Here is a 24,283-nt window from a genome sequence, read left to right as displayed (position 1 = left end):
TATCATTAAGTTTAATTCGCTTAGCATCAATGTTATGTATGTGCGTATCACTACTATCGAGATCTAACAGAAATAAGCCATTCTTTTGTGGTGCTCGACCATAAAAGATATTATTCATAAAAATAGAACAACCATTATTCTCAGACTTGAATGAATAACCGTCTTGCATTAAACAAGATCCAGATATAATGTTCATGCTCAACGCAGTTACATAATAGCAATTATTTAGGCTTAAAACTAATCCCGAAGGTAGATGTAGAGGAAGTGTGCCGACTGCGATCACATTGACCTTGGATCCGTTTCCAACGCGCATCGTCACTTCATCTTTCAGCAGTTGTCGTTTATTCTTTAGTTCCTGTTTCGAGTTACAAATATGAGCAACCGAACCAGTATCAAATACCCAGTACTAGAACGAGAACCAAGAAATGAACATCTATAACATGTATATCAAATATACCTTCTTTCTTCTTCTTGACAAGGCCGCTTCTTCAGATCAGCCAGATACTTGGAGCAATTACGCTTCCGGTGTCCCTTCTCCTTGCGATAATAGCACTCAAGATCGGGCTTAGGGCCGTTCTTAGGTTTCATAGGAGGCGTGGCAGCTTTCTTGCCACCCTTCTTGAATTTTCCCTTAGACTTGCCCCTGTTTCTTGAAACCGGTGGTCTTGTTGACCATCAACACTTGGTGCTCTTTCTTGATCTCAATCTCGCAGCTTTTAGCATGCCAAAAGTTCAGGTAACTCCTTGTTCATGTTCGCATATTGTAGTTCATCACAAAGTTCTTGTAACTTGGTGGCGGTGATTGAAGGACACGATTAATCCCGATCTGTTAGGAATCACTATTCCCAAGTCATCGAGTTTCTTCGCATGCCCGGTCATGGCGAGCATGTGCTCACTAACGGAGCTGCCTTCTTCCATCATACAACCAAGAAATGTTTCGATGCTTCATAGCATTCCACGGCCGCATGAGTCTCGAATATAGCTTTCAGCTCATTCATCAACTCATGAGGATCATGGTGCTCAAAACGTTTTTGAAGATCGGATTCCAGGCGCACAGATGGCACACTGAACTTGAGAGTACCGAGTTTTCCGAGTCGTGTAAACAGCTTTTACTTCATCGGATTCATCTTCTGCAGGAGGGTCACCTAGCGGTGCATCAAGCACAAATTGCAGATTTCCGCCAGAGAGGAAGATCCTCACATGACGGAACCAGTCGGTGAAGTTGCTACCGTTGCTCTTAAGTTTCTCTTTCTCTAGGAACTGATTAAAATTGATTGGGGACGCCATCTCTACAACATATATTTGCAATAGTTTAGACTAAGTTTATGACAAATTGAGTTCAAATTTTAATTCAACATAATTAAAAACCTAAGTGAACTCCCACTCAAAACAATATCCCTTGCATTGTCTTAGTGATCACACGAACCAAATCCACCGCACCTTAAACCCGATCATCACGAGAAAAGGTGTGATTTCAATGGCGAACACTCAAAGTGTTCATCATATCAACCATATGATTCATGCTCTACCTTTCGGTATCACGTGTTCCGAGACCATGTCTGTACATGCTAGGCTCGTCAAGGCCACCTTAGTATCCGCATGTGCAAAACTGTCTTGCACCCGTCATATGTACTTATTGAATCTATCACACCCGATCATCACGAGGTGCTTCGAAACGACAAGACTTGGCAACGGTGCTACTAAGGATGAACACTTTATTATCTTGAGATTTTAGTGAGGGATCATCTTATAATGCTACCGTCGCGATCTAAGCAAAATAAGATGCATAAAAAGGATTAACATCACATGCAGTTCATATGTGATATGATATGGCCCTTTTGTTCTTGCGCCTTTGATCTTCATCTCCAAAGCACGGATATGATCTCCATCATCTTCGGGCATGATCTCCATCATCGTCGGCGTAGCGTCAAGGTCAATGGCGCCGTCTTCATGATTGTCCTCCATGTAGCAACTATTACAACTACTTTGAAATACTACTCAACATGAAATTTAAAGACAACCATAAGGCTCCTGCCGGTTGCCACAATACAATAATGATCATCTCATACATATTCATCATCACATTATGGCCATATCACATCACCAAACCCTGCAAAAACAAGTTAGACGTCTCTAATTTGGTTTGCATATTTTACGTGGTTTAGGGTTTTCGAGAGAGATCTAATCTACCTACGAACATGAACCACAACGTTGATACTAATGTTTTCAATAGAAGAGTAAATTGAATCTTTACTATAGTAGGAGAGACAGACACCCGCAAAGCCTCTTATGCAATACAAGTTGCATGTCGAACGAGGAACAAGTCTCATGAACGCGGTCATGTAAAGTTAGTCCGAGCCGCTTCATCCCACTATGCCATAAAGATGCAAAGTACTCAAACTAAAGATAACAAGAGCATCAACGCCCACAAACCATTGTGTTCTACTCGTGCAACCATCTATGCATAGACACGGCTCTGATACCACTGTAGGAAAACGTTGCATAGAAAACAAAATTTTTCCTACGGCGAACACGCAATCCAAGCCAAGATGCAATCTAGAAGACGGTAGCAACGAGGGGGTATCGAGTCTCACCCTTGAAGAGATTCCAAAGCCTACAAGATGAGGCTCTTGTTGCTGCGGTAGACGATCACTTGCCGCTTGCAAAAGCGCGTAGAAGATCTTGATCACGATCGGTTCGGCGCCACGAACGGGCAAAGACCTCCGTACTCGGTCACACGTTCGGTTGTTGATGAAGACGACGTCCACCTCCCCGTTCCAGCGGGCAGCGGAAGTAGTAGCTCCTCTTGAATCCGACAAGACGACGGCGTGGTGTCGGTGGCGGTGTAGAAGTCCGGCGGAGCTTCGCTAAGCTACGCGGGCAATATGAAGCTGGAGGAGCAAAGCTAGGGTTTGGGAGGGGTGGCCGGCCACTCAAGGGGGGCGGCCAAGCTATGGTCTTGGGGTGGCCGGCCCCCTCCCTTGGCCCCTCATTATATAGGTGGATCCCAAGTGTTGGTGTCCAAGTCTTCGAATAAGACCCGAAACCAAAACCTTCCATAGGAGGGGGGAAACCTAGCCCAACTAGGACTCCCACCCAAAGGTGGGATTCCCACCTCCCATGTGGGGGTGGCCGGCCCCCTATGGTGGAGTCCACTTGGGACTCCACCCACACTAGTGCTGGCCCGCCATGGAGGTGGAGTCCCTTGTGGACTCCACCTTCCTTGGTGGTTTCTTCCGGACTTTTCTAGAACCTTCTAGAACCTTCCATAGAACCTTCCGCGACATTTTATTTCACATAAAATGACATCCTATATATGAATCTTATTCTCCGGACCATTCCAGAACTCCTCGTGATGTCCGGGATCTCATCCGGGACTCCGAACAAATATTCGAACTCCATTCCATAATTCAAGTACTACCATTTCAACATCTAACTTTAAGTGTGTCACCCTACGGTTCGAGAACTATGTGGACATGGTTGAGTACTCACTCCGACCAATAACCAATAGCGGGATCTGGAGATCCATAATGGCTCCCACATATTCAACGATGACTTTAGTGATCGAATGAACCATTCACATACATTACCAATTCCCTTTGTCTCGCGATATTTTACTTGTCCGAGGTTTGATCTTCGGTATCACTCTATACCTTGTTCAACCTCATCTCCTGACAAGTACTCTTTACTCGTACCGTGGTATGTGGTCTCTTATGAACTCATTCATATGCTTGCAAGACATTAGACGACATTCCACCGAGAGGGCCCAGAGTATATCTATCCGTCATCGGGATGGACAAATCCCACTGTTGATCCATATGCCTCAACTCATACTTTCCGGATACTTAATCCCACCTTTATAGCCACCCATTTACGCAGTGGTGTTTGGTGTAATCAAAGTACCTTTCCGGTATAAGTGATTTACATGATCTCATGGTCATAAGGACTAGGTAACTATGTATCGAAAGCTTATAGCAAATAACTTAATGACGAGATCTTATGCTACGCTTAATTGGGTGTGTCCATTACATCATTCACACAATGACATAACCTTGTTATTAATAACATCCAATGTTCATGATTATGAAACTAATCATCCATTAATCAACAAGCTAGTTTAAGAGGCATACTAGGGACTTCTTGTTTGTCTACATATCACACATGTACTAATGTTTCGGTTAATACAATTCTAGCATGATATATAAACATTTATCATAAACATAAAGATATAAATAATAACCACTTTATTATTGCCTCTAGGGCATATCTCCTTCATCAAGTACAATACCTGATCATCTATGATTCCTAAAAAAGTTTTAATTTTTTTAATATATTATTTATTTTTCCAAGTATAGGGGTGTGTGGCACCTCATAGCCAATCTGTATTTCCCGATGGCATGGTTGCTTCTTTCATGGCAGTTCGAAGGCCTAAATTAGAATGGTAATTTGGTAATCATGTAATACTTTGTGCATGTAAGACAATTTAATCTTCCATGTTATCTATGTTGCTACTTTTGGTAACTTCAAACATATTGGGGACCTATGATATTGTAAGGATTAATTCTGTTAGTTACATTATGCTTTTTGGGTGACATTTTGTATTATATGTGATGCCAAATTTTCTTTTGGAGAGTGGCACAACCTCGCAAAATTTTCTAGTTCCGCCAATGGCCTTGCATCGTCGCGCCTTAGGTAGGTTAGCGCAGGTGAGCTCGACGAGGCGGCCGAGCGCGAGGTTAGATGCACCTTGCAGCTTGTCGTAGTGGCCTAGGCTGGCCAAAGAGAGGCGACAATGAGGCGTGGTACTAACGGCGGTGCGGCGACGTTGGTCATCGGTCAAGGCTGCACCGGGGTAGCACTGGGCAGCCAAGAGTGAGTAAGGCTTTGGAAATGCTCTAAACCGAAAATAAAACTAGAATTGAAATCGACAAACATTTTAGTATATCAAACTATTTCGAACGGTTTTTCCTAGGGCTTTTGTTTGCTCCCAGAAAATCATTGTCGATGGGCAGCCCAGGCTGCGCGCACATGAGGAACGGAGGCGGCCCCTCCCCACGCCTGCTCCAACGTGCAACAAGTATCGCTTTCTGGTCTCCCAGCGCCACCGTAGTATCGCGCCCTCCTACCAACACGGCGCCGACGGAAAGGAAACCCGTGACGGGCGCCTCCCCTACCCAAGCGGTTTAAACGACACGAGATGGGAAGCGCTCCAAGCTCCAACCCGGCCCGCAGAGATGGCGCCAACCCGCGGCAGCGAGGGCGCGAAGCAACGGGCACGCAGCGCAGCGCCGCGGCATCGGGCCGGGCAGCCAGATACGCCAAAACCGCGGCGCGAGGGCACGTGATGCGGCCGGGGCAGACGGCGTCGAGCGGGCGACGGAGCTGGGGGCACCGGGCACGTGACCCGTGACCGTGACGCGCTCGAGGGGCAGCATCGGCGTCGGCGTCATGGCGGCGAGCGATGCCCGGCTCGGCGCGCAAGCGTTGGTGTTGGTGTGTGACTTTGACCTGCCGTTGTTGGTCTGTCGGCGGGCTGTTTTAGCTGACGGCCGCAATCCTCCTTGACCGGAGCGACGTGATCGCCGCGGCTCGATCAGATGATCTCTTGCCCGTTGTGTTCATTTAGACAAAGTTTATCTACCGTGCCACGCTCCGGAAAGTACCATGTGCACATGAGCACAAGTGCTCCTTAGACTTTTGGATTTTTGAAAATTTTCAAAACCTCGCTCTTTTATGTTTTCAAAAATTATGGCATTAAATATGTAGATAGATTTAGACACGAGGAGTGTAGTCAAAAAAGTCCCATTCAAAAATACTTTGTATTTTGGAAAATACAAAAAAGACAAATTTCTGACAATTTCTGACTATAAATAGTAGTACAATAGTACGTATATTTTGTCAGTGTACTGTCAGAAATTTGTCTTTTTTGCATCTCCAAAAATATAACGTATTTTTTGACGAGACTTTTTTGATTCCAATCCTCGTATACACATCTATCTACATATTTAATGTCATAATTCTTGAAAGCAGAGAAATATGAGAATCTGAAATTCTCAAAAATCCAAAAGTGAAGGGAGCACTGACTCCCATGTGCACAAAATCCTTGTCCGCCACGCTCCCACTAGTTGCTATTGTCATCCTTTGGGTAAATCACATTTTGCTAACGGACGCATCAACAGGAAGCAAAACTCGCCACATAGAGAAAGAGCATGCAAAGCTAGTAGCACGTCTGAGACTGTACGGCCATACTTTACTGGTACCTTTGTTAGGGATTATTACAAGGTCTCCTCAAAATTCAATCTTAACTTTTGCATCATCAAATTAACTGATAAAGTATAGTTTATTCGTCTAAGTGATGCGCAACACGGCATTTTTTTTTTCAAGAACCAGCCGGAGAGCAACGCGGCATCGAAAGTTGACAGTCAAAGCTCGTGCAGCCAAATTATTTACCGTGTGTGCGCGTCTATTTGCACGAAGATCGTGCTGCAGTTGGGCTGCTCTGGCATGCAGCACGACCTACGCCGATCGGTCATGTGTTCTTCTTTATTTTCGGCCTCGGCGCTGGTCACTCCGCTAACGATCAGGGGACTTGGATCACCTGTTCGATTTTGATTTTGTATTATTCACTTCTTTCTATCAATGCATCGAAACACAATATTTTTGTGTTTTCGCGAGAAAAAAAACATGTACCGTACCTTTTTTTCTGCGACGTAAAAAAGACCCTGTAAGCTGCCACGTTCCTAAACGTTCATAATCATGGACCCTATTAAGCTACATTGGGAACTATGGTACATAACATTGGACAGTAGTAAGTTGAATTGGGGACTTTGGGCCCATATAAAAATTGAAAATTGGCCCATGTGCGACACTAGACACTCATTTGTTTTAATTTAATAGTAAAAGTATGTCCAAGTACATCAGAAAAAATTGTGGGCCCTAGCCGCAATGCGGGTGCGCCCGTGTAACTATGTGTTAGGTCGGTTCTTCATCCGTACACTTTTTATCACTATGTGTTAGGCCGGTTCTTCATCCATACACGCTTTTTATCATGCAATTAGAATTTTTTTCAATGATACGTTATGGAAAGACACATGAGAAGCATGGAAGGGTTTTGAAAGAAAAACAAAGCATAGTATTTTTTTACATTTAAAAAAGCACAGTAAGGATCACAAGGTTGCGATCCGCCAAAGGTTCACAAGCGCGATGCTCGGATTCCATAAGATCCCAATGCATGCAGGTACGGCCTGTAACACCTGGTGGCATTCGAAGGACCTAGATCATGGAGGACCGGGCCCATTTGGTACTCTGCTTAGGCTTATAATTTACCATCCAATGGTAAATCCGCAGCAGATTTTTGCTTGGGATGTCGATCCCTAGCGTCCCCAAATGGCTACCCTCGTGTACCTTCGATGCACGGTGGCATTGGCACAAGCGGTGCCACCTGCAACACCCCCTATCCATCACCAAACCAGGGGAAGACCAAGAAGATTCGAGTCACTAATCATGGTGGCTACACCGAATGGCGCTGGCTCCCCACAGGTTGCCAAGCAGCACCTTTGGACTGGCTATGTCCATGCATGGCTTGTCCAGTACACGGCGCCTAGCCTCTCAAGCGTCCTCGGTCCACGGTCACCACAACACGTCGTACACCACATTTGCTCCCAACCATTGCGGTGGCCACCAGTACACCGCTCCTCTAATCGTCTAGCAGTTGCCATTCTACGGGGCTCCGTCGTCCATGTAGTCACAAAAAATGTTGTACCTGTGTGTGGGCTAAGCCCGAGATGTTGCCCGATCTTCACATGTTCTTAAGATGTAATTGGTTCACCCCCATAGGGCTACCAGGTAAATTAGATTATACCCTCCTTTAGATCATGCCTCGAGTGAATCTGGGTCGTCAGATTGTTTTCATCGTGTGGTATAAAAATGCATCCCACATGGGAAACCCTACCCACCGCCCACCCAATTGTCGCCCCTCCACCGTGGTTATTCCTCTCCCTAGCTTCTTCCTCTTCCCTTCTCACCCCATCCCTCTCGCACCCTCCACTTCGACACGTCCACGAACTATCGATCGATCCATGTTCTTCTACTGCTAGCAGCAGCAGAGAGTGCCCCATGGAACCGGCGGTTGACGCCGGAGAGAGAAGGTGGCGAAGGAGGAGGAGGAAGCGGGGCTACAATGGATACCACCAAGGATATCCTCGACAAGTGACTGTGCCATCACCTGTAGCACGAACGAGCAGAGGCAGATGCGCAGCTATGCCACCTCGCTGACACATCCATCCTCGCTGGCCCAATTTTAGTGATTTATGTGTATCCACTGCAAAGGGATGTTGCCTTGGGCTAATATATGAGGCTGATTGATCTGATTGCCTTGAATATGCTTTCTCTGGATTCATAATGTTTATGCTTGTTAGGTGTTTGAAGAATTGTCCACATGGGCTAATATGTTTTCTTTGCTTATGGTGCAAGCAGCGAGTTCCAGCCAAGGCTTGTGCGAGCTATCTCTTACTCGAGATTTTTGGCCTGGTATGATGGGTGAAGATGGTTCCCAATAGTGCAAGATGGGGTGAAGCTCGTGGGTGATGACATCCTCTCTATTCATTTTTTTACAGAGGTTAGCATCTTTTTTTTTCACTCTGTGTGCTTCGAAAATATTTATTGGGAAAATTTTATTGGTGTTGCATGGTGGTTTTATAGGCTTCTTTGTGGGATCAAAAAGTTTGACGCGTCGAGGGGCTTCAAAATATGCATTTATGTGTGTACTAGTTGGGTGTAATTCGTGGGGGAAGTGGATGAGCACGATGAACACGGGGCGGAAGTCGGGAATACAAACTCTCTCACACACAAATCGGTTGTGTCCTTGTTGACCCGAAACACCAACTCTATAGAGGTCGCAAGAACAGACCTTTCGGTAGAAGTCCCATGAAGAGATCGACAATTTGAAAGGATAGAACCCTAGAAGGGTGAAAAAAAATCAAGGTTGGTAGAAGTGCAAGTAGAAGACCCAAGGGTAGAAGTGAAAGCAAAAACCAACAATTGATAGAAGTCACCAAAGAGAGAAGATTCTTTGATTAGCTAGGCTATGGCAGTTTCCCTCAAGGGGTCAAGAGCAAAGCTCAAGTATTAGTCTCAATCCCATTCTAAATCTCAGATCTGGACGACCAGGGGTATTTATTGTGCTAGGGGCGAAAGGGTAAAATACATGGCAAAGAGCCAACTCAGCACATGTTTCGGTGGATTCTGGCGGGACAGTCGATGGTGCCGATTTGTGCGCCCGACTGCTTTGGCGAGGGAACCGGTCTGGGAGGCTTCATTTCGGCACAAGCCAAAAGGTGTACATAGAGCGATTCCAGCGTATCCGGTTTGGGTTCGGCGCCCTGGTTTGGTCTCGGCGTAGGATCCGACGTTGCTGGTTTAGGCGCCAGTCTGCGTCTGCTCCTCCTCAGCCTCTTCTTCGATGATCCTATGAGGCGTCGCTTGGGTGATGTACCTAATGACACAAAGTGTGTTGGCATTGAGTAACATTCCATCCAAAGGGGTATCTTGATCGTATATAGAGAGAAGTGAATTCACCTCGTATTGCATGGCTTTGGCTCGTGCTCGAGTCATCGGTCCACTTGGGGGGACTTGGTGGCCTTGATGTAGTGTCATCCATAGGACGGGCTACATTAACCTGGGTCCCACAGACATGCGTTCAGGCACACCCCACCACCTCAATACATGAGACCACTGTGCAACAACAGTAGGGAACCAGCAACGACCACGCCTTCGAGCAGTCCGGATCGACTGGTGCACTCACCGGCCTGTCGCTGACCGGCAGGGGCACCCTGGGCGGTGGACCGCGAACTCCGACGCCTCTATGCACCTCTCTATAAACAAAGGTAACCACGCTCCCTCTCGATCTGTTTTTAGTATGGCACCGGTTATTGTTGGAAAATGGAAGCACCCTTCCCATCTCTCATCTAGATCATTCCGCCTTTCAAACTTCTACCCATCCCCTCTATCTCCAAAATGTCCTAGTTGCACCAAACATTCTTCGATAGACTCCTTTATTTATGTACACCGTTTTACATCTGACAATCAATTATCAATGGAGTTTGGTCCTTTTGGTGTCTCCCTGAAGATTCTTCGCACACATGCTCTTCTTCTCACATGCAATAGTGAAGGGTACCACTACCTGCTCTTCACATCAGCGGTTGTATCTTCATCCAACGCTTCTGGTGCCCTCGCCACTAAATCCTCCGATCTATGGCACTATCGGCTTGGTCACTGCCTGTTTAATTTCGGAATCATTTCTCCTCTCTCGCCCATTTCAATAAATTACTGATAAACTCTTGCTGGCCCAAATTGATCCTAGGCCATGCGTGCTAATTTTTTTTCAGATCGTCTTGACAACTGCACCTGACCACTCATTCCTAACCCTATTGGCACTAATGTTATCTCAATAAAATGGGTATATCATCACAAATTTCACTCTGGTCCCTTGCTCGCTACAAAACCCGTTGGGTTCTCCCGTTGATTTCTACACTAGTTAAAAAGGAAGAACATGTTCCCTATTCTGCCTAGGCTGCACTACGTCCAAACATTTCGTCGTCGTCGTCGTTTGTTCCGCGCCCGGCTTCGTCGCGCCTCCCGAACAAATCCTCGGGCTGACAAGTAGGTCCGTTACTGAAGTAGGAGACCCTCCCGCAATCGCCGCTCTGCTCGCCTGTTGATCTTCCGCCTGCCGCCGCTCATGCCGCAGTTGAGAACCACCTCACACGTACTCTCCAGATTCCAGCGCTGCCGTCGCTACCCGCCCCATCTCTTCCTCCTGAATTGCACCCCTCAGACCTCAGGTGCTCGCGGGGACGAAGCCCTTGCCCTCGCCTACCTCTACTTCCCCAAGGTCGCGCAGGGACCACGCACCACCACCGAGCTCAGAGGCGTCGAGCTGATGGCATGGCGCCGAAGAAGCATCTGTGGATGAAGCAGGCCTAGGAGAACCTCCACGCCTCCAATCCTGTGCGCATCGAGCTCCGGCATCCCACGCACGCGATTCCAGCATCTCGCCGTAAGGAGCACGGCGGCCAACACCACCATCTGCAGACCGGATCTGATAGACGCGGCAGCCGGAAAAACCATCGCGGATGACTCACCTAACCATGCCGGGCTCGAATCCGGGCTCCCTCGAATCGGATCTGGTGTTTGACGGCGCCGACGACCAAAACCACCTCGAGTCGTCAACCCACTCCGGCGGCGGCGAAGATGAGCGGGTCGGAGCTCGACCCGAAGTGTGGAGAACATACATGGAAGGTCCTCGAGCACACCATCTATGAGATCTACAACAACACCAGTGGCCTCTCCTCCGAGGAGGTATACATGGGCACTGCCCCTTCTCCCGTCGTTCCCCGTTCATAGGAACGACATCTGCCTCCTCCGCGACGCCCTGGAGCCCCATGCTCTCCAAGAGCTGCCTCTCGCCGGCGGCCTTCAGCAGTGCCTTCACGGAGTTCCGCAACTCGGGGCCATCCCCCGGACTCCCGATGGCGCCGCCGCGTACGAGCCCAGAAAGCTCGACTTCGGTAGTGCTCTGCTTCGTCCTCCTGCCCCTTCGACTTACTCATCAGCGTCACCTACCTCCCTTGCCTCGACTCCACCTTTTCTTTGTTCATCTTTTTTCTGTTCTTTCACCTGAAACTGATTGATTGTTCTCGATTGTGTCCCATTTCGAGCAGGTAGTCATACTGCTGGTTACAATCTGTTGGAATGTCAATGGGGAGAAAAGAGAATATGTACAGGTCCGGTTCTCAACCCTTTGGAATTTCTATGACCAATTTCTTTTGTACATTGCTAGATCCGTCTCAGGTGCAGTCTGTTTGATATATATAAGGAGCATTATTTTGTAGACTGGGCACAAAGTCGCATACTCTAGATGCTCTGTATGTTTTGTTACTTTTCTGATCGTATCAGTGTACAATTTAAATTCGATCACATGGATCTACCACTCAAAAGATATGTTGTCTTGTAGACATTAGGGATGTCAAGTTGTGAGCTGTACCATTTTATTTGCCTAATTCATTCAGTGGGTACAACTGTTTGTTTTGGTAGGCATTTGTGGACTGCTGCTGGATAGCGGCGCAGGGATGGAGGCTGCACAGGTGGAGCTGCCGTAGGGGGTCCCTCAGTCGAGGACCGACATACTACTTTTTCTGTCTACTACTATCCGCTGAAGTTGCAGGTTATTCGGGCACTCAAATAGCTTCCTTAATTTTTTGTTCCTTATTCGGGCGCTCAAATAGTAATCTTGTCAAATAACTGGAGAAGTTTATAATTCTTAATTAATAACTGGATTGGTATTCTATGAAGAAGAGTGTGGTTAAACATAGTTTGATCTATAGTAGGTACGCTCCTTTATGTTTTCTACTCACCATAATATTTGAAGGATACAAAGTAAGTTCATTGTATGTGCATCATTATCATCGTCGCTGATGATTTCTGATTGCTCATTCACCGTGATCTTTCACACCCTGTCTTTCACCTTAAGCTTTAACTTGGAATGAACACTGATCTGATGTTTCCTGTTTCTAATCTTTTTGTGAGCAACTATTTTTTTGGGTACATACACCGTGGTAAGTTTAGCTTTGGCAGGTAACATTACCAGGACCAATGTATATAACTTCCACTTAAGTAACATTATCACGACAAAAGTGAAGTGTTAGATGTGGATTTTGTTTAGAAAATAATGATGCCATCTTCAGCTGCTACTGAAGAGCAGACATCCAAACTGAAAAGGCACATAATAACATATTACTTGATTTATTAGTCATGTCCAGATTTGACTTAGCTTGGTTGTTTACGCTGAACTTCGTAGTCCAAACAAAAGTCACTAAAAACTGTTGAAGGGCAACCTGGAAGTATCCTAACTGGCATGTTTAAGAACTAAATGCACAATTTAGAATTCTATATAGTGGACAAGAATATTCTGCAAGTTAAATTATAGACAGTATGAGCCTGGGATGCTTCAGAAATGGATTAGGCAACAACCTATATTAGAGGTGGACAATGCTACTACAGTCTCTCTCTCCCTCTAGATTGATCCATTCATCGGATTGTGAACTCTTTTCCTGCATGTGAGGAAGGATATTCCTCTCTGGTTGCAACATTAAGAGTTTAATTTATAGCACTACATCTGCAGTATAAATTCCTATATGTAGTTATTTTAATGCAAAGAAACCATGCATTTTGAACTCATGAAACTTGAACTACATCTGGTGTTGTGGTAAATCAACTTTTGGGTAAAAAAATGGAATAAGCTGACCCCCACTGTGTTTTGATTTAAGGAGAGAAACATCAACTATTGTGTGTCTGCGGGATAACTCAAGCGCAAAATGTCTTTTGACTGTTACTGATTTTTGATTTTGTTCCTTCATGGTTATGTGGTGCAGTTGTAGAAGGATGAAGGAAATGAGGATTGAGGCAGACATTTCCGTTCTAAGGAAACTTTTAACTGCAGCATAAGTCAATGGACGACGATCTAAGGATGGTGGAGGTGAAGATTAAGAAGCTCCGAGCTCGGCTTTGTGCTAGGTAATAAGTAATAACTGTTATTTTTTTGCTTTTACATAGAAAGTGGGAGCATTCAGAGGGATATTTTATAATTTGCCACACTTTTCTTTGATCCTCTATTATTTGCCATGTGACCACCACATGACAGTGACAATGATAGGTGGTGGTCATGTTGCAAATAATAAAGGTGTAAAGAAAAGTGTGGTATATTATAAAATGCCCCTCAGATGTGGACCTCAGTTTCGATGTCTTCTAAATATTAGTACTCCATTTGATTAGTGACTGTTGTAGATTTGAGATTGGATTTCTTTTACAATTGCATGCTCTAGGAAGTAGTAGGTGTTTAAATATTGTTGTTGCCTTAAAAAAATCCACTACATTTGTAGGATTGTGCAGTTGAGTCTGTCACAAAATTGATCTATGCAACGATTTTGCACTAAACAAACACACATCTCTACCTGCAGCACTGAGTTTGGCCACTTCCACCAACGATAAGAGGAACAAGGACAGCCGCAGCAACTCGGCGCGCTGTCATCCAGTTTGCCACCGCTGTGAGGAGAGGCGGTGACTGGCAACGTGATGCGTCACCAAACTTGGGTTGTCTCAGTCGGTGTGGAGAGACCCTCCAGAAGAAGCACAACTGCGTGAACCAGATTGAAATGGTCACCATGGCCGTCAACCAGGTACATGCAGACACTTCCCAAGGTTACCTCAGATCTTTTGTTGTGAAAGTTATTTTCTTTCCTGTTTGTTCTTTTAATGAAGAAGCTGTTGATTATGATTCTGAATGAGCAGTGCGGGCAGGCAAGTGCGGATGACATAATTTACTGGCATATGTTGTTCCCGGGCATGTTCTTGCTGGAGCACCTGTTGGACTATGTGGACATATTCCATCGAGCGCTGGTGGAATCGGATAACAAGTTGATGCTGCTGAGCAGTGCAGATGACAGCTGGCTCTGCCTCAAGTACTGGTTTTCTAGACTCTCCCAGACCAAGCTCGACTTAAGCAAGATTCACGAAGAACTTGGTATATGCCTAACCAATTTATAATTCAGTATCCTATGAATGAATTTACAGAAGCACTACATTCACTTCTTTACGTTCATGCTCTGCGGTGCCACATAAAGTCTTCGATGTAGTTTTGTTACCAACATTTATGTGTGTGGTTTGGAAACCTTTATTCAGAAATTAGTACTACCTCTGTCCATAAAATGATGTCCACAATTTGACTAAATTTATATGTATCTAGACACTTTTTAGTGTATACATACATCCAAATTTTTGGTAAATGTTCGACATGCTTTTATAGACGGGGGGAGTAATATATTGAGCAGTAGAATTTTTTGCGCCGTTAAGGTAAAACCAGAACTACTGCAGTCGCACTCACTCATATACGTGTTTGTATGCCGCATAGGTAGTAAATATTAGCACCATGTTGCGAAGACATTGAGTCATTGTAACAACAATACTACTGCACCTACGTCTCCTGCGTACGACCAGGTTTAGTATTATATGAACATCCTTTTAAACAATTGTACTTGATGTCATCAATGGCGACCACTCTCTACACGGCAAGCTTTGGCACTCCTTACAACAAAAATTGCACATCTTCTTCAGTTTTCAAAACAACTGCACGTCTTCTTTAGATTCGGGCACGCCACAAGCCAACAACATACCTTGCCAAAGCTGCTATGGAGATGTAAAACCACCAAATCTGAATCCGGCTATGAATGAGAATAAATTAGTTCATATTTGGAAGCATAAGCATGAAATTGAGTAGAGTTACACCACACAGCCTACCATTACACTTGCTGATAAACTCGGGTCCTACCTTTATTTGTGGGTCTGATGATATTTTATAACCTCTAGGAGCATGGTTCGGTGCTTCATGCTGGGGCTGTAGTAGTTATTCGACCACTAGATATTCTGAATTCATGCTCAGTGTCCCTATTTTCTTCCTCTTGTGAGGGAAGTCTACTGGACTGTTTAATTCCATGCTGAACCTCTCCTGCCTCCTAATGAAACGAAAGAAACACACCCAGAAAATATATGCAGGCAAGGAGTATTTACATAATTTCTAATTTCATTTAAATACTTTACTGCATATATGTTTTTGATAGATCATTGTTGGTGCAGGACAATGGGAGCAATCTCTACAGATCTGTGTTGATATTTCACAATGGCATTTCCCTGAAAGAACATTTTTGAACATGCAATTTTAATTATGATGATGCTGACACTTGATTAGTAGACTGGGTGAAAGGTTCTCTAGCAAGATCAGTACATAAGGACAACTCGATATTTCAGGTTTGTAATAACATTTGGTAGCTACTATTTTAGGTTTACAGTAACATTTGGCATTGTTTTTCCAATTAATGTTAGAGCATCTATATAGAGATCTAAGTGATCTTTAGGAGGAAATACAACCAGCTCACCTTGTAGTTCCAACATCTAAACTTCAATTGGTTATGGAACAACATTGGCTTACCTCCTGATTTTAGCTACAAGATTCAACAAGGATGCTGGATGTGCATGAGAATCATTTTCTACCCTCACAGGAGGAATTTTCCATACGGACCATCCAGATGTGCAATGTATGACCTAAGGCTGATGTTGCACAGTCTTAGTCTGACACCATGTGATATACTGTGGGTTTGACAGTAACAATATTTGTGGTGAACTGGTTTCAGGTTGCACAAGTTACTTCTATTACATTTCTTGTTATCTTGTTGCTTGTGATGCATGTCATTTCTGAAATATGAACACATGTTTCTGTCCCCGTCTTTTGTTTTTGATATGCAGCCTGCTATGCTATACCGTTCCTAGCATGACTGTTTTTTTTTACCAATTTACCTTAGGGAAAAAGACTGGTTTTGTTGTTGTTCACTCCGTGATATGGAGAAGTAAAGCCAATAAGACCTCTGACCAGCTTCCTACCTTGAAATTTACTTCCAGCTTGACTATAACACAATAAATATTGTTGTTGCATCTGTTGCTCTTAATACTTTTCTGTAACATGTGGTAATGTATCAAAATACTGGGACATCACTACTTGCAAGAAAGGAATTGTATGGCAGAAAAATTAGTTCACTAGGTTGCTGCAATTCGATATTCCACTATTCTAGAGTTAATCATTCCCATAGAAAATCGGAAATACTTTTGTACACCCACATATGGGTGTGGGTGTTTCCATCACCGTTCATTTATTCCTCAAGATTCGTGCCCACCATGGTAGATGAAAAGATTCTTTTCTCTCTTATCTTTTTATCCGAATCTCAAAGCACAATGCACGGTGCCGGAAACACCCACACCCATGCGTGGGTGTACATGACAATTTGTAGCCTGCTTATAGTGTTGCTCTCATTTACAAACAACATTTTCAACTCTTAACTTCAGATTTCCTTAGTTCGTGCTAAAGAATTTTCACACATGACTTGTGCAACACCAATACCAATTACTTGTTTGTTCCGTTGTCGTGCTTTACTCCATAATGTCTGACATTCTGTGGTGCCATCATTGTGTTACTTTTGTTATTGATTTCCTATTTTACTGTGGCTATAAATCGCTTCATAAATGCAAGACTTCTTTCTGACTAATTGTCGTTGCAGTTACTGGAGTTCACGGAGGTGGGAGCCAGCAAGAAAGATGAAGATCCCAATGAGAGCTAGAAGGTGGACTAGCGCTCACGAGCAAGCTGCACTAATGGGATGCTTTTATTATAAGACAACCAAAGCTGAAATTTAAATAGGTTAGATGGTCTTTAGAACTGACAAATGATTCACATGATATAACCTTTTCGTTTCAAAAACTATTACAATTTTTTCCGGTGAGTATTTCAAGTAGAAGATGGAAACACAGGAACATATGCTAAGAGGCGAAGCAACATAATCCAGTTCAGTGGCATGACTTTCTCTATTTTCTTGGGGAAACGTGGTGATTCTTTTGCCTGCTGATACGGTCCCCGAGTGAATAATGAACTTTTCTCTTGCCACAAACTTTCAATGGACACTGCTTGACCGTTCTAATCTGCAGTCTGGTATGTTGGTTATTCTGCTCAACAGAAACAAATATACATAATTGAGCAACACAATCTTCTAGAGTATTCACGATCTTGAAGGTTTGTGTATGTCTTTTATTTTCTGTGCTTATACATAATGCTAGGTGTGGGTGAATACTGTTTATATCGCCTAGATTAGAGAATCGTTAAAATTAGAAGCCTATGGATAATAGGGGAGCATCCCAAGTGAGACGTCATGAACACCGCTTTTTTGTAAGAGAATCATTGAAATTCAAATATTAGCGGAGCATTGTAAGTGGAAATGTGTCAAGGTGGAACATGGATGGAGGGAGGGATGGAGGGGCGAATACTCAGGTTCTTATAAAATATCTTGATGATGCCAAAAATTATGAGCATGTAGTAAAAAAAGTAGTATTATGCCTTGTAGTTGTAGCTCAGAACTCTATATTGATGATTGAAGTGTAGGAAAGTCCTAATAAGACATGTTTGAGATTCATTATAATATTTCTGTCCCGTAGCAACGCACGGGAATTTGTACTAGTTGTCAAAAACATGGGATTGACTACGACATAACCTAATCTCCCGTACTTAAACCTATCACCGTTCAAATTATCCTTTACATGTTGTTTCCTCTGACTGGCCTATACCGCAATTACACGTTGAAAACACTTTTTTTTTCACGGTCACATCTCTGAAACCATTTACTGCCAGCAGCCAAAATGTTTTGAAGAGGCCTCCCATCCTGATCATGTCTATCTCCTACGGAAATCTCTCGATCTATGGCTTGAAACAAGCTCCACGAGCTTGGTTTAGTTGCTTCGCGATGCTCATTTACTCTATCGGTTTGTCTCCTCTAAATCACACACCTCTCTTTTCATCTTCCATCGACATGGCTTATCTTCTTATCTCCGTACACGACATTATCTTAACATCATCCTTTGATACTTTCTTGGATAAAATCATATCATTCTTAGCGCTGAATTCTCCATTACTGATCTTGGTTTTCTTAGTCATTTTTAGGAATTTCTGTTCCACGCACCTCACCATGTCTCCATCATTCCCAGCGTCGGTACTCACTTTATCTAATTCAACGTGACGGTATGCATGATTGCAACCCATTTAAAACCCCAATTGAGTCCGGTGCTGAAGTTTTCCTTCAAGACAGCTATCTCCTTGAATATCCCACACATTATCGCAGTCTTACCAGCACTCTCCAACTTCTCACACTAACTCGTCCCAGGACCTATGTTGTTCAAAAAGCCTGCTTATTCATGCATGCCCCCTCGCACATCTCACCTCAATCATGTCAAAAGATTTATTCGCTTGACACATCACTCCTTCATCTACTTCTTTGATAGCTTATCTTGACGACGATTGGGCTGGTTGTCCTGACACTCGCCGTTCCACTTCTGGTTCTTGTGTCTTCTCGTGGATAACCTTATTTTATGGTCTTCCAAACACCAACTAAGTCAAGTGTAGAAGTAGAGTAATGTGCGGTTGCACATGTAGTCATCGAGAGCTGGTGGATTCATCACCTATTGCAGGAGTTGCATCATCCTATGTCCCCTGCTGTGTGTCGTGATAACCTTTCTGCTGTGTACTTATTTGTTAATCCTATGCAGCATCAGCGTACGAACACATCGAGATTAACATACACTTTGCTCTTGACAAGGTTTAGGTTGGCACGGTCTAGGTTCTACACATCCCCACTGCGCCTTTGTCGAGTTTCGTTCCAGTCTCACCGTCCAAAAGCCTCCCGTGTTTTCACTGCTGGAGGGAGGGGGTGTTTGACTGAAGAACGGTTCAGAAGGAAGACCACTGCCTCTCCTCTATCCATGCAGCGCATGCAACACATGATCGACGTGCTCCCCATCTAGCTAGGATCTGTGACAACATTCAATTAGAATGTGTGCGTGTGTGCGCGCCTCTCTCCTCCTGTCCCATTTACCTCTCTATAAGTACTCCCTCCGTCCTAGAGTGTAAGTCATATTCCCAAAAACTATTTGTCCCATAACCCCCACCTTTAAGTTAATTTTATTTAATGAGGGAGAGAAAGAGGTTGCATGCACCAATGAGAAAGAGAAAGAGAATGCATGCACCAATGAGAGAGAGAAAGAGGCTACATGCACCAATGAGTGAGAGAAAATGAGATCCAATCAGCTAGTACCTTGGGCCAAGATATTCAAAAATTGTGACTTACAAGCTAGGACGGAGGGAGTAGCTGTTCACGGGACTAATTAATACAATGCAGTCCCAGTGCAGTTCATGCACATTAAATCTGATCTTACACTCTCGGACTCGGTAGTGGTTTTTTGTTGTAGCTGCTTTGTCTCGTTTAAATTCCAAAAGCCGAGAATAGAAAAATAAGTGGTTTCTTGACTGGCTTTTGCTATGAATCATGATTTATGAAAGGAAAATGATTTGGCATACTCCACTTGATTCTTAAACTGCATAGTGCAAATATTTTGTCTACCTTCTGATTCTGCCAGCTGTATCGTGGAGCACATTCTAAAATGAGACTGTACCCTGATACTTTTCGTGAATGAATTAACTGTTGTTGCGCATCTATGTTTTGCTCAACTGAAACAATATTTATATGCTGTTTCAGGCAAGCCTTTAGAACATGGCTCAGTTGACAATTTCAGTTGCGGCGGCCGAGACAGCGGCCGGCTGCAGACCATCGACCCCTTCTATGCCTGGGCTGGAGGCCACACGTCCTTGCCAGTAACCTTGCCATATCTAATCCATCCTCATGCATGTATAAGGTAGCTCCTTCACCTCCGTTCTTTCATTTTTGTATGCAATAAACTCTTTGGTTCATGCTCCGTTCTTTCCAAGATCGACATGAGGATGGACTTAGTTGGTTATAATGATCTGGTTCTATTTGCCAGCTGCAGTCATAGACATTGCTTGTGTTCTCAAGTGAATTCTCTATTTTCTATGTCCTCAAGTTTCAGTTATGTTCTGTACAATGAAACTGCTGCTAATTTTCAACATAAGTCATATTGAGCACATCAGTTTTGCTTATAAGGCTTGAAAGCAACATAACAAAAGGGAGATCCTCTAAATAGTGTCCTGGAGGCTAGAGCTTCGATGAACTGATTTCTGAAGCTTTGTTGCATGTTTTCTAATCACAGTTGCTTGAACACTCTTGAAAATTTTAATCAGACTTAGTTCTGTCAAATGGAATCGCATGCTAATTTTCAATATTATCCTTATTTAGCATAGAATTTTTACTAACAAGGCTCGAAAGAAATAGGGCCAAAGGGAGATCCTCTATTCATAAACTATATACAGCTAAAATTAGTATATTTTGCCTAAATCTTGTTCTTCAGTATGTATAATATTGGTAATTTTCAGAGTGGGTTACTCTTAGTGCATGTTTTGCTTTCGCAGCATGGCGCCACCAATTCCTGATACACTTTCAGGTACAACACATTAGCCGGGCAGACACACTATACCGATTGTTTTTTGGCCATTAAAACAGTGCATATTATTTGCACCTGAATTTAGAAAACAGTTGTTGGTAAAATCGGGTTTAACCTGCCCATAAACTATTTTTTTCAGTAAATCCTAAAGGTAGAAGAGGGACTGCATCGTTGAGAGGTTCCACGCTTGCACTCAAGTGCATTGCATGGCACATTCTTGGTTGTAAGTGATCAGCTTGTGGTTAAAACTTGTGTCTTTTTTTTCTCCTTGACATCTCTGGCTCATTTACTTTAAGGATTAAGTCAGTGTTGCTCCAAGCCTGGGTGTTCTGAGTTTTGTGAGTCCTGACACAAGATTGATATTCGTATGATCCACCTAACATAGCATGAACGCATCATTCTAAAGGCTAACTTTCTAGGAAAAGTTTTTTTTTTCTGATCGAGAATTGGTTGGCACGTGGGAATCTATATGTTAAACAGGAGTAACTTTCTGGAAACGATAACTTCACAACCAGCCCAATAAAATGGACACAACACAACACGCATACCGTACTAATTAATAACTCGGTCACAGATCAATCTCTCTAACAACAGATGGAGTGCTCTTACATCTCATGCCACCAGAGAACTTCAGATCCCTAATCATAAATAGAGTCCCCAGAACTTGAATCCCTCATCATATATAGAGTGCTCTTACATAAGACGAGCCCGTTGTACGCTGGCTAGTTAAGGATGCAGGCTAGTAGATACTAACACATGCAGCGCAGGATAGATACTCGCTGGGGAACACATGGACGAGAAAGAGGACGGTGCCTAGGGTTTCCTTCTCTCGCTGGGGAACACAGGATGAAGACACGAACCCCTCCGCCCTTTTTGTTACGTTTTGAGGCACCGAACCGCCTCGGACTCTAGTCTCCAAGAGGGCGTTTGGTAGCCTGCATCCCTTGACTTGCATTGGGGGAGTAATTTTCGGCCCATTTGGATGCTTGGGCCAAGTCGCGTTGTCGCATGAACCGATTCTCAAAGCACCCCTGGGACTGGTGGAACGCTCGGAATGGCAGTTTCTCCGGACTCCGGGGCCAGGTCCGTTGCGGCCAGAAGGCTACACGCGTGGGGAAGGGAGGCGGAGACGCCGCGTCCCTTCGGGAACACGCGCCATAATTAGCTTCACCGCTCCCCTCTCCTTCCTCTCACTCGCGACCGCAGTCTCACCTCCCCCAAACTGTCGCATCACCCGGCGGTTCCCCTCCCACCGACCAATCCGCCGCACCGACGCAAGGAGGAGCACCGCTACCGGAGGAGGAGACATCGGCGACCAGGACCTTGACATCGGCCGCAATCTGCTCCGCAGTCCTAATCGGCATCTGGTCTTCGCCCGCGACCTCGAGCTCGTTCTCGGCCGGAATAATGGCGGTAACGACCTCTCCTTCTCACCTTCGTACTCATTCTGTTCAAACATGCCATTCTCGAGCATTTCCGAGGACATGCACATTAGATCTGCTAGGGTTTCCGTTAGGATAGCGGTCAGATTGACGTTTTGCAAGGTGTTCGTCCCCATTTCTTGTAGTTCTTGTCCAGTTCTTGCATTTCACGGTGTCGATTTGCTTAGATTTGTTTCTATAGTGTCGGATTGCGGTAGATCCTTCCTACACCAGCCTTTGGATTGCTGAAACTGACATATCTTACTGTGCATGCATAGAGGGGAAGGGTTTTTTTGTGTTCGGGTTTACCTTGTTGTCATTGTTGTGCGAAAAGTTGAGCTGAGTCGCACTAGTTTGTTCAGACGCGAGAGGAGTGGGAGGACTTGAAGAAGGAAGTTGCAATGCTCAAGAACATGCAGCGAACACAAGCACAAGTGATGAGGGCTAAGAAACAGAAATGGGAGGCAGAAAAACAGGCTTTGGAGGCTGAGAAGAGAAAGCTAGAGTATGACATATACGATCTGCTTCAAGTGAACTTTGCAATCAACGACAAGCTCAAGAGGATCAGGGCTACTGATACGTCTCCGACGTATCAATAATTTCTTATGTTCCATGCCACATTATTGATGTTATCTACATGTTTTATGCACACTTTATGTCATATTCGTGCATTTTCTGGAACTAACCTATTAACAAGATGCCGAAGTGCCAGTTCCTGTTTTCTGCTGTTTTTGGTTTCAGAAATCCTAGTAACGAAATATTCTCGGAATCGGACGAAATCAACGCCCAGGTTCCTATTTTTCCCGGAACCATCCAGAACACCCGAGAGCCGCCAGAGGGGAGCCCTGGGGGCCCCACACCACACCCTGGCGCGGCCAGCGGGGGGGCCGCGCCGCCCTATGGTGTGGGCCCCCCAGAAGCCCTCCTGCGCCGCCTCTTCGCCTATATAAAGCCTCCGTCGCGAAAACCCTGATGCGTTCGACGAAACCCACAGAAACCTTCCAGAGCCGCCGCCATCGCGAAGCCAAGATCTGGGGGACAGGAGTCTCTGTTCCGGCACGCTGCCGGAACGGGGAAGTGCCCCCGGAAGGCTTCTCCATCGACACCGCTGCCATCTCCATCGCCATCTTCATCACCGCTGCTGCTCCCATGAGGAGGGAGTAGTTCTCCATCGAGGCTCGGGGCTGTACCGGTAGCTATGTGGTTCATCTCTCCCATGTACCTCAATACAATAATCTCATGAGCTGCTTTACATGATTGAGATTCATATGAGTTTTGTATCACTATTCATCTATGTGCTACTCTAGCAATGTTATTAAAGTAGTTCTATTCCTCCTGCACGTGTGTAAAGGTGACAGTGTGTGCACCGTGTTAGTACTTGGTTTATGCTATGATCATGATCTCTTGTAGATTGCGAAGTTAACTATTGCTATGATAATATTGATGTGATCTATTCCTCCTACATATGCATGAAGGTGACAGTGTGCATGCTATGTTAGTACTTGGTTTAGTCTTTTGATCTATCTTACACTATAAGGTTACTTAAATATGAACAAATTGTGGAGCTTGTTAACTCCGGCATTGAGGGTTCGTGTAATCCTACGCAATGCGTTCATCATCCAACAAAAGTGTAGAGTATGCATTTATCTGTTCTGTTATGTGATCAATGTTGAGAGTGTCCACTAGTGAAAGTCTAATCCCTAGGCCTTGTTCCTAAATACTGCTGCGTTACTACTGCTTGTTTACTGTTTCACTGTGTTACTACTGCTGTAATACTACCACCATCAACTACACGCCCGACAAGCTATTTTCGGCACCGTTGCTCTTGCTCATACTTATTCATACCACCTGTATTTCACTATCTC

The 24,283-nt window shown here is 44.5% G+C and overlaps 1 long non-coding RNA gene across 1 annotated transcript; it reads left to right on the top strand.

Moving 5' to 3' along the window:
- Nucleotides 1-11,430: 11,430 nt before the first annotated feature.
- LOC127330058 (uncharacterized) lies at nt 11,431-13,566 on the top strand. The gene is made up of 3 exons (XR_007869105.2): nt 11,431-11,783; nt 12,094-12,223; nt 13,431-13,566. It is a non-coding gene; the product is annotated as an uncharacterized lncRNA (long non-coding RNA).
- The last annotated feature ends 10,717 nt before the right edge of the window (nt 13,567-24,283 follow it).

Source organism: Lolium perenne, chromosome 2 (genome assembly GCF_019359855.2).
Source record: "Lolium perenne isolate Kyuss_39 chromosome 2, Kyuss_2.0, whole genome shotgun sequence".
Taxonomy (NCBI): Eukaryota; Viridiplantae; Streptophyta; class Magnoliopsida; order Poales; family Poaceae; genus Lolium; species Lolium perenne.
Note: the sequence above shows the minus strand (reverse complement) of the source record. Positions and strands in the feature narration are given on the sequence as shown.